The sequence below is a fragment of the Stomoxys calcitrans genome, chromosome 3, assembly GCF_963082655.1.
Source record: "Stomoxys calcitrans chromosome 3, idStoCalc2.1, whole genome shotgun sequence".
Taxonomy (NCBI): domain Eukaryota; kingdom Metazoa; phylum Arthropoda; class Insecta; order Diptera; family Muscidae; genus Stomoxys; species Stomoxys calcitrans.
This window is the reverse complement of record NC_081554.1, coordinates 40817137-40829637: the sequence shown is the minus strand read 5'-3', so window position 1 is coordinate 40829637 and position 12501 is coordinate 40817137. Positions and strand designations below refer to the sequence as shown.

General features: G+C 35.5%; 1 long non-coding RNA gene across 1 annotated transcript; it reads left to right on the top strand.

Annotated features, from left to right (window-relative positions):
- The first annotated feature begins 2073 nt into the window (after window positions 1-2073).
- On the top strand, window positions 2074-11236 carry LOC131996367 (uncharacterized). The gene is made up of 2 exons (XR_009397807.1): window positions 2074-2330; window positions 10742-11236. It is a non-coding gene; the product is annotated as an uncharacterized LOC131996367 (long non-coding RNA).
- The last annotated feature ends 1265 nt before the right edge of the window (window positions 11237-12501 follow it).

Below are 12501 nucleotides of genomic sequence, written 5' to 3'. Positions count from 1 at the left end.
TAGGTAGATATATTTGTTTATAATTTCAACAAAGCCAGCGTCGGCATCAGCAGTAGTAATTTCGGAGATATCAATTGAAGGCAAAATCCCCCAGGTACTTCTTGCAAGAGGCATTAATAAATTATAACAAAAAAAAGAAGAAACAAAAACAACAAATAGTTGAGCATTATCAGTGTCGTTTTATTTAAACAACCACATCCTGTGATTGTGCGATTCTGCCTAATGCTCCATACATCTGCAAATATGGCTCTTAATCGGGTTCTAATGAAGCATTAGATGCTTTATTGTGAATGCGCCAGCATGAATCATAATGCAAATGGGCAATATAAATAGACAAAATGTGAAGATGTTGTACAAAATCTAAATGAAATTTATCAATATAAAATTTCTAAGCTAATTTGAAGACCATCTAGACATTTTGGTTCGAAAACAATAGCCGCTGGCTATTTTGCTCATATATGATACATTTCAATGACCTTGGCCATTTGGTATTGATTAACAAATAGTACAGCAAGTATAAACTTATAAACTGTACTACTTTTACACAGTCTACATACATAGAAACAAATGTAAGAAAACAATTGAAACTAATCCAATAATCTAAACAATAAACGCTAATAAAACTTAAATAAAAGAAAAGTAAAAGTTACACCTAACTAATGAAAATAATTGAAATATAAACAAGTAATAGCGGTATCTCTTTTTAGACAAACAGAGAATATTCAATAAGAACTATTGGATATGCTTTTGGAGCTATATCAAGTTATAGTTCGATTCGGACCATAAATTAATGCTGAACATTGTAGAAGTCATTGTGTAATATTTCAGTTCATTCGGATAAGAATTGCGCCTTGTAGGGGCTCAAGAAGCAAAATCGGGAGATAGGTTTATATGGGAGCAGTATCAAGCTATTGATCGATTCAGACCATATTAGATACGTATATTGAAGATCATGAGAGAAGCCGTTATACAAAATTTTAGCCAAATTGCCCCCTCCAGACGTTCAAGAAGTCAAGATCTCAGATCGTTTTATATGGCGGCTATATCAGGTTGTATACCGATTCACGCCATAATTAGCGCAGTTATTGGAAGTCATAACAAAATACCTCATGCAATTGCGCCGTCTAGAGGCTCAAGAAGTCAAGAACCAAGATCGGTTTATAAGGCAGCTATATCAAAACATTGACCGATGTAAATCATAGTTAGCGTAGTTGTTAAAAGCTATAACAAATCACTTCATGCAAAATCTCAGCCAAATCGGATAAGAATTGCACCCTATAATGGCAGCTATATCAGGTAATGTACCGAATTGGACCATACTTAGCGCAGTTGTTGAATGTCATACCAAAACACCTCCTGGAAAATTTCAGTCAAATCGGATAAGAATTGAGCGCTCTAGAAGCTCAAGAATTAGAGACCCAAGATCGGTTTATATGGCCCCTATATCAGATTATGAACTGATTTAGACCATTCTTGGCACAATCGTTAGATATCATAGCAAAAGGATAAGTGCAAAATTTTAGCCAAATCTGATAAGAATTACGCCCTCTAGAAGCTCAAGAAGTCAAGACCCAAGATCGGTTTATATGGGCGCTATATCAAAACATGGATCGATGTAACCCATTTACAATCCCAACCGACCTATACTAATAAGAAGTATTTGTGCAAAACTTCAAGTACCTAGCTTTACTCCTTTCGAAGTCAGCGTGCTTTCGATAGACGGACGGACGGATATGGCTAGATCGACTTAAAATGCCATGACGATCAAGAATATGTATACTTTATGGGATCTCAGACGCATATTTCGAGGTGTTACAAACAGAATGACGAAATTAGTATACCCCTCAGCCTATGGCGGAGGGTATAATAATTAAAATATAAATGAATATAATATGAAATAAAAATTAAAGAAAATACAGTAAATAAATTAAATTGAATGACAGCTGAGGCAACAAAACATTAAAAGTACGGGAAACATAGAATTGTTGAAAATTGATTTAATTAACATAGAATACATGAAAGTGTAGAAGAATGTGACACGCATACACACAAATATATGAAGAACAAATAAAATGTAATTTCTTCTCTTATTCCATCAAAGTAAAATTTGATTTTATTTATCTTTTAAATTGGAGAAATGTCGAAATTGTACGAAAATGTGGTGGTAGTTTGTTCCAATGACAAACTGCACGTATAAAGAACTGTCTATCCGAAACCGGAAGTATCTAGTCCTGAATGGTTTAATACAACTTAGACGAGATGATCAGGAGATAGTTAATCTGTCAAAAAGATATTTTGGTTCAGCAAGATAACCCATTTGTAAAGAAAGGGTAAGCATCGGAAAACCTACTAAAAGCCATACCATACAATTCTGTCGCGAAAAGTGAAATGCTTTCAAATCAATTTACTCCTCATACAAATCTAGCAATGACATTTGTGACTCTTTTTAACTTTCTCATGTGTTCTGATTCACAGTTAGTATAAATCTCGCAACAAAATAAAAGCCTGGACAATTGGAAAAATGTTTGTCCTAACAAAAGATTTTTTTTTTGTTATTTTAAGGAAGCGGTTTTGTCCTAAATGACTAGTAAATGCTTTTAATTTTTACGATTTTGTGCTTGGTTTTTAAAAATTAGGTCTTAAACACAAAGATTTATTAAACTTAAAAATAGTATGCTTAATCTTTAAAATCATGTCCTAGGCATAAGGATGCATAGCTTTAAGCTAAATTTTGGAAGCGTTTTATTGCAGTATACTAACTTTAAGATAAAGAATTTAGCTATAAATTCAAGGGGACAACACGTCTTTAATTAAAGTTCAAAAATAGCATTGATATTAGTAAGAAATTTTTCCAACTTTATTTTTAAAATTAACAAGTAAAAGCGTGCTAAGTTCGGCCGTGCTGAATTTTGTGAACCCACCACCATGGATTCTGCTTAAATATGGGAGCTATATCAGGTTATATACCGATTTTGACTATACTTGGCACATTTGTTGCCAATCATAACGGAATATTGTGTGCTAAAAAATTGCGGATTCCAGGGGTTCAAGAAGTCAAATCGGGAGATCGGTTTATATGGAAGCTATATCCAAATCTGATCCGATATGGCCCATTTGCATTTCCCAATGACCTGCATCAATATTAAGTATCTGTGCAAAATTTCAAGCTGCTAGCTTTACACGTTCGACCGCTATCGTGATTTCGACAGACGGACAGGCGGGCATGGCTAGATCGACTCAGAATGTCGAGACGATCAAGAATATATATACGTTATGAGGTCCTACATCGTTATTTGGAGGTGTTACAAACGGAATGGCTATATTAGTATAGTATACCCCCATCCTATGGTGGTGGGTATAAAAAACACTTCACAAAAGTCAAGTTTTTATTAAATTTTAAGATATTATTCTTACTATTAAGTAAAGGTGTGCACGTGAGTCGTGGCTAGTCGTGAACCCCGCGTGAATCACGAGATTCGTGAGTGCTTTCCAAATCTAATCACGTGGTCGTGCGTGAGCGTGTTTGAATTAATATTCTTCGTACTTGAGCGTTAATCACGACTCATGACGCTAATCACGACGCACGAAAAAATCACGAAGCACGAGATATCATGAGTTATAAGCAAGTTAAGACTTAGGGTTGGTATTCCATTTTGCTTTTGGAAAAGCCGCAAAATTTTTTTATTGTTTTGCAAGCTAAATTTGACCACAATCAAATGTTTTTGTTTCCATACCAAAACACGTTTTAAGGGTTGCTAATTTAATTCTTTTATGTCTTAAAGAAGAGTACTATATTTTTGGCTACTTCTCATAGACGTTTTCAAAAAAATATTATTTCATGGAATAATAATTTTTGAACCGGGATTCGCAAGTTTTCCGTGAGTCGTGCGTGAGTAAAATTGTTTTTCTTGTGAGCGTGCTTGAACGTTAGTCGACTTAAAAAAGTCGTGAGTGAATATTTTTTTGTCTCGTAAAGTGAAGCGTGAATGAAAAATCACTCACGTTTTACCGGAGAACTGTATGAGAACCTAAATTTGGCACTCAAATGTCAAATTTGTGCCAAAGCAAGTGCCTGTTATGCATGCCACATCAAAACAATGATAGCTAGAAACGCTCTTCATACGACGTTTCGCCAATCGTTCAGTGGATGTGCTTTTCAATTTAAGTATCGTACATCTTACATTGTTTGCGAGTGGCCATTACTCAGATGAGTGGCATGTGAAGCTAAAGCATGTCGAAGAATGCCACAATAGACAAACAAACAAACGAACAGCAAAGACACATAGATCAGCAATGTTCAGCGCTTCACGGTAGCGTTGATGCCAAGTCACACGCATTCAGTGTTGCCGTGTTTGGCTTTTTCTACCAAATTTGCTTGCATGGATTTGTAAGTTTTATTCACTTCAGGTCTATTGTGTGAACTTATTTTAAATTGGCCTGCTTCTGTTCTCTGGTGTACACCTCTATGCTATTGTTCAAAAGAAATTTGTTTGTGTTCACGAATTTAAATATGGAGATAGGTTTCCATAACTTTTGTATCAAAAAATGTTACGTTGGCGGGAACAGTGCACCTTAAGTACCAGTTTTCACTCAAATCACATCAAAATGTGGGCTTCTTGGAGCTTAAGGAGTTAAAACTGTAAATCGATTTGGTAGCGTTATTGAAATCAAACCGATTCCCACGGATATGCGGACATTAATAAAAGGTGATTCGTGTGATACGATACATCTGTCATGTCGCTAAGCTGTAGATATTGCAAGACGGTGCACATGTTGTCCGAAAATATATTGACTGTCGTTCAATCGTCGAATGTGATGAATCAAAATAAACAAATTGGTAATATCGGGAAGATGTGAAGGCATCATGTCTTGTGCTTTGATGTCTAAGTGAATTGCATTTGTAGGAGACTTTAGCAACTAAACATTTCAGAATTATAAAAGAAAGAGAGCAAATTTTTAAGATGTACTTTTTGCGATGGTTTTATTCCATTCAAATTTAATTAAGCATTAAAAATGTCCTAAAAATCCTTAATTATAAAAAAGGAAGAATTTTAGTTTTATGAAGCCTTGCCATTTTTTTCAAAAGACCATTTGACGCCATACAAGATCAGGTAAATTACATTCTTTGGGTTTTCTTTTATTTCCCTCCAGTGTTCATTTTAAGCCGTAGAATAGCTGGTAAAAGCGTCATTTACCTCGTTCAAATGGTTTTAATTGTTGAAAAGAAATTTCACCTAGAATTCGCAAAAGTCTTTTTTTCAAACCGAGTGGTTTTTATTTAAGGATATGGATTTCTGTTCTTTAAACATTCGATGTCCTTTTCTTAAATTCCTGCGAACTTAAATCCACTTCTTTTTTATTGGATTAATGGAGTAAAATCGTTAATTTAAGTCTGCATATCCTTGGGTTTCAAATGTAAAAAACCTTGATTTTAGTATTCATTTCTTTGTGTTAAGGGTTCATAAATTTTTTTGTTTTAGGACGCCGTGTACATAGTTTATCCACACTACGTCTTTTATGTAAGGACGCTATCCTTGTTTATACGTTGCATATTTTTTGCTCGAAATGATTACCAAAATCCTAAAATTAAGGACAACATCTTTAAGTTTGAGTAAACTTTTTTGAGTGTAGACGATTATTTTATAAATCTTTTAAATCACTCATCTGTTATTAGTCGACACTATTCTTGGGCGATTATAAGATCTTCCAAGACTCTTCTGACTTACTCATTAGCAACTTATATAGAAGATTCGCGGAACACTCTTCTAGAAGATCCGTTTTACGGATCTACCATAATCTTCATCTAGAAGATACGCGAAAGACTATTTGGCGTTGAAAAATGTTCGATCCTGGCGAGAACTGCCGAAAAACTATTCAGTGTTTTTTCATTCACCAATGTTTAAGACATTTGCTTCTCTACGGCCATGGCTCGATGGTATTCTACTCCAAGATATGTTATGTGCAGGCAACTACCATTATGCTGCTCTTCTAGGATGATATGAACCCCGTACAACGGTGTATGCACCCATCGTCTTTGATTCTCTGCATACAAATGTATTGTGCTGGTACTCCTTCTGTTCTATGGTTAGCAACTTCCAATTGAAATTACATAATTTTAGACCACATGTTTTTATACCCTCCACCATAGGATGGGCGTATACTAATTTCGTCATTCCGTTTGTAACACCTCGAAATATTCGCCTAAGACCCCATAAAGTAAATATATTCTTGATCGTCTTGACATTTTAAGTCAATCTTAATCCGTCTTTCGAAAGCACGCTAACTTTCGAAGAAGTAAAGCTAGGCGCTTGCAATTTTGCAAAAATACTTTTTATTAGTTTAGGTCAGTTGGGATTGTAAATGAGCCAAATCGGTCCATGTTTTGATAAAGCTGGCATATAAACCGATCTCCCGATAAGACTTCTTGAGCTTCTAAAGGGCGCAATTGTTATCCAATTTGGTTGAAATTTTGCATAGTTCGTTTTGATATTACCTTCAACAACTTTGCCAAGTATGGTATAAATCCGTTGATAACCTGATATAACTGCCATATAAACCGATCTTCCAATTTGATACTCTGAGCCATTGGATAGCGCAATTTGTACTCGATTTGTCTCACATTTTGGAGGTGCTATTTTACTATGACTTCTAATAGCCAAAAAGGGTTCGGCCCATATCGGTGAACAACTTGATGCTGCTCATATATATATTGAGAAAGTCATTCAAAGAACTTGTCAAATGCTCTCCATGGTGGAGGGTATATCGGATTCGGCCCGGCGAACCTAGCACGTTTTTTACTTGTTATCAAATTCTATTTACGATATTAAGACCTAAGTGACAAATGGTGGGTTTAATGGTCTTAAAATATTGCACATGATCAGTTGACAATGTATGTGTCTATGTATAGAGATGGTAGTCCTACCAACGAACATTTGTAGCCATAATTTATTTTTATCTATATATAAGTCACTTAATATTGGAGTTTGACCATCAATTATGAGCATAATTGGTAAGGGATAGCAATCAATAAGAAACTTGAAGCACATTTCTAATGAAAACTTCAATGTTGGTAAATAATGGCATATAATAACTTCAGGGTTATCAGTGCAGTAAATAGAGTAAATAATGATTACACGCAGTAGACAAAAACGCTTTGTAATTATTCCAAGAATTGAAATTATATGATATTATATATTGATATTTATTTGCTATCATGAAATGGTCCGCTGCTCTGCGCATTCCATTTTTAAAAGCGGAAAAAAGTCTATAAAAATATTTTATTAATTACTTTATTTCAAATTTCGTTGAAGGACATAATTTTATTCTACATGCCAAACTTCTGTGAAACCAGCACAAATTAAAGCTTCTAGGAACCGGAGTGGCCTGTTTACATGGGCTGTTTATCAGGTTATAGACTAATTTGGGTCGCCAACTGTGTTAAAAAGTCGTAACAGAACACCGCAAAATTTCAACCAAATCGGACAAAAATTGCCGCTTGTAGAGACTCAAGAAGTCAAATCGGGAGATCGGTTTATGTGGGAGCTATATCAGGTTATAGACTGATTTGGACCGAACATAAGAAAGTTGTTGGAAGTCATAACAGAACACTACGTGCAAAATTTCAGCCACATCAAACAAAAATTGCGCCTTGTAAGGGCTCAAGAATTTAAATCGGGAGATCGGTTTATATGGGAGCTATATCAGGTTATAGACCGATTTGGACCGTACTCGGCAGAGTTGATAAAAGTCATAACAGAACACTACGTGCAAAATTTCAGCCAAATTGGACGAAAATTAGTGCTTGTAGAGACTCAAGAAGTCAAATCCGGAGTTGGGTTTATATGAGAGCTATATCAGGTTATAGACCGATTTGGACCGTACTTGGCAGAGTTGATAGAAGTCATAACAGAACACCAGATGCAAAATTTCAGCCAAATCGAGCAAAAATTGCGGCTTGTAAAGACTCAAAAAATCAAATCGGGAGATCGGTTTATATGGGAGCTGTGTCAGATTATAGACCGATTTGGATCGTACTTGGCAAAGTTGATAATAGTCATAATGGAACATCACATGCAAAATTTCAGCCAAATCCGATAAACATTGCAACTTGTATGGGCCCAAGAAATCATATGGGAGATCAGTTTATATGGGAACTATATCAGGTTATAGACGGATTGAATTATACTTGGCAGTGTTGATAGAAGTCATAATAGAACACCACGTGCAAAATTTCAGCCAAATCGGACAAACATTGCGTCTTGTATGGGCTCAAGAAGTCAAATCGGTTTATATGGGAGCTATATTGTAATCTAACCCGATGTGGTCCATTTGCAATCCTCAACGACCTACATCAAGATTAAGTACCTGTGGAAAGTTTCAAGCGGCTAGCTTTACGCGTTCGGTCGCTATCGTGATTTCGACAGACGGACATGTCTAGATTGACTCAGAACGTTGAGACGTCCAAGAATATGTAAATTTTATGGGGTCTTAGACGAGTATTTGGAGGTATTAAAAACGGAATAACTAGATTGATACCCCCATCCTATGGTGGTGGGTATAAAAATCAATTTTTGTTCGTTTGTTTGTCTGTTCCGTATAGACTCAAAAACGGGTTAACCGATTTTCTTGAAATTTTCATAGATGGCGCATAATGATGCCGTGGTGAAAATGGGGTACCACATTTTTTGAAAGCCGAAGGGGAGCGGACCTTCCCCTTACCCTAATTTTCCGTCGGATATCGGAGATGGGTTGTGCGATTTAAGCGAAATTTTGTTTGGCCTCTTATAGGGTACCTAGGGCGCCACCCCACCCCGATACCTTCCAAATATATGTATAGACCAATCACAACAATATGGGACTTAAATGGAAGGTATTTAAGAGTAAAAAACGTATTCGATATCCAATTGAAGGACCAAGTATTTGGTGGACCACTTCAGCCCCCAAAACTCCCCTAAATCCGACATATTTATCCACCATGCCAATATGGGGCTTAAATAAATGGTATTTGAGAGTAGAATACGAATCTGATGTCCAAATGTAGGACCAAGTGTTTGAGGTATTTGTGATTGTAAAAGGAATTTGATATTTAAATTGGCGGCCAAAGTGTTTGGCTCCCTTAAACCAATGGTAATATGGGATTCAAAATTAAAGATATTTGAGCAGTAGAACACGATGCCTAAGGCTAAGTGCTTGGGCGACCTCAAAACATCCCTAAATTGGACAAATTTACCGACCATGGCAATATGGGGCTCAAATGAAAGGTATTGGGTAGTAGAGCACGAAATTGATACCCACTTTCGGGACCAAGTGTCTGTGGGTCCACCCCTTCCGCAAAACACCCCCTCCTCCGAGAAGGATTTATTTACTGGCCATGGCAATATGGGGCTCCAATAATAAGCATTTAAGAGTACAACACGAATCCGATATATATTTTCAGGGCCAAGGCCAAGATACTAAGAGGCCACTTCATCCCCCAAAACGGACATGTTTGGCGACTAAGAAAACATTGGGCTAAAATGAAAGATATTTGGGAGTAGAGCACGAATCTGAAATCAACATTCGGCACCAATTGTTTAGGGGGCGTCCCACCCCTATAACAACCCCCATGTATTTGCTCACCATGACAATTTGGGGCTCAAAGGGAGTAGAGTTCCATGTTAATAGTTTCTTACAACCCACCTCCAAAACTGGACATATGTGCTGACTTTGAAAGATATTTGAGATTAGAAAACGATATCGAATTTTGCTGAGTTTTTTCAGGGCTGTGTACGGGGGAATCACCCTATCCTTAAAAAGTCTCCTAACTCGGACATACATATTTACCGGCCATGTCAATATGGGGCTCAAAGGAAAGGTATTTGGGAGTACAGCACGAATTTCAACATTCGGGAAAAAGTGTTTATAGGGCCACCCCAACCCCATAACACCCCTAATTGGACGTATTAGACCATTGCAATATGGAGCTGAAATAAAAAGAATTTTAGTAGTAGAGTAGAGTAGAGTAGAGTAGAGTAGAGTAGAGTAGAGTAGAGTAGAGTAGAGTAGAGTAGAATACGAATCTGATATATATTCAAGTCACTGAGTAGAATTAATACCCACTTTCGGGACCAGGTTTCTATAGGCTCACACTAACCTCTAAATCCACCAAGCAATACCCAGGGGGCCTTTCCACTCCCAAGATCTCCATGAGAATATCGGGCTCAAATAAAGTCTTTCAAAAATGGAGTACATCTAACATCCTAACTTTTATAACCTTCGATAAAGATTTTACTGGATTGAAATAAAGGCATTTCTATTGTTATACTGTTAGTCAAGTGACATATATACCATTTTCGTAGCATGGTATGTCACTAAAATCTCTTTAATTGCCGAAAATAAACATTCAAAGGATAGCTTTGTTCCAAATATAAGGTAAAAGAAGGCGCAGCGGAGCGGTCCGGGTTCAGCTAGTACAAATATACTTTTTAACTTTAAGCTAATATCACAGACTTAAAGTATCTTATATTTCGTTCAAGTGTCAAGAGTGTCACTTGTTGATTGCTCTGAAAATGTTGACTCATGTACTAATTATTGTAGTAAAAATTGCTATTCCCATTCGGCTCTCATAAATTATTTCAGCTACAGACCAATAAATCTCTGTGGTGTATTAAATATGCCAATTTTATGTCATTTTAATTATCATTATTGGACCTTCCTTTTGAGTACCTCTCAAGTAATAACATCTGTTATCATTATTTTTCAGTGTGTACGAGTTCAAATGTAACATATTTTCTGTAAATGGGCTAAACTAGGCCGTGTGTGTACCGCAACGGTGGAAATGGAAACGTTTTTCCCTGAATACGTGCAACAAGTGATAAAGCATACATTCCGATGCTATAAGCCCCATCAATCGTTCTCATTTAAATTGTGTCAAGATTAGGCCCAAAAGATAATGAAAATTGTGATAAATCGAAAAGGGGAAGAGCAAAAAAGATACCATCTACATTTTAGCTTGTCATTTTGGTTTCAAAATTTTTGTATAAAAAAAACCAAAGCGGCAAGTACATTGACTTGTGTCAGAATATGAAAATTTGTTGTATAATCGAATGTTTCGCAAGCGTCTATATTGATAAAAACATATGCAAATTTTCTTCACATATACATACTAAAATTCCTACAAACTATGCAAGGCTTATTATCTAAGGATATTATCTGAGAATCACTTAGAATAAACAATACATTTCTGCCGTTATTTCTACAGGGTGGCTGATGAAAGCCGCTACCAAAAAAAAATGTAATAACTTTTTTTCTATTTAATAATAATAATTTAATAATTAATTTAATTAATTAATTAATTAATTTAATTAATAATAATTTAATAATTAATTTAATAATTTAATTTAACATGAATAAAAGAAAAATGTATTCCATACACCGAAAAAAAAATGTAGCAATATTCATCATTGTAGCAATATTCATCAGCCACCCTGTACATTAGTGTACCCTCATATTCTCATTCTGCGACCTAAGTTGTTATAATTAACATTTCTTATTTCCTTTATATATACATATGATTTGTTGATCTATACTTCTACCAGCGATGTCCAGCCCTTTACAATAGTGTTGATGGCAAGTCACACGTACTATTCTTCTCTTTGTTTCAGTTGTTGTTGAGACAGCAACAAATGGAGATGCTGAAAGGGGTTCCTGCATCGCATTTCTGTTTTTATTTTGAAAACAATGATTTTTATTGAAAAAACGATTGGAAGGTATAAAAACTATTAAAATTTTCTTACTTTATGATTATTTTTGCAAAACACCAATCATTCAATCAAACAAGATTTGTGAATTAAAAAACTTAAGAGAGTATTTCATTCATAGCACAGTCATATTTTCATTTTGTTTCTCGCTGCCTTAAACTAATCTACAGAACTGTACAGCAGCCTTATGTCACTCACACCTACTTGCCCAGAGTAAATACCATCATGCAAAATTTCAATTTGTTGGCGCAGCCATTTCGTCTGGACAATTACCAATAATTAATTGAAAAGTACTAATTGAAAGAGCTTAGAAATAATTTCTACTTCATAATTTTTAAGAAAATCGTCGTAAATATTCTTAACCTACTAAGCTATTGTCTAGATCAGTATTTTTCCCATTACAATCGAGTACCATGATATGACTTTTTCAAGTATATACACACCTTAATAACAAACATATGTTTAATTTGGAATTTTATAACTTTTATCACACTTTCAACTTCTGTTTAAACGGTGCTTATCATCAGGGCCGTGTATTGGCAAAACTTATTAAATTATGGTCGACGAAGGAGAGTGTGAACAGCCAAAACACTTAAAAAGATGGAACACTTCAATTTTATTGCCCTATTACTAATAAATTCTACTGTTGTTTCTAATTCGTATGCTAACTAGCAAAGTAAGCTATGGGGCAAAATACGTTTAGATCGTGATTGATTATTTTCCGTTGTTACGCCATAGTAATAAATTTAGCGGGTGTGAACAT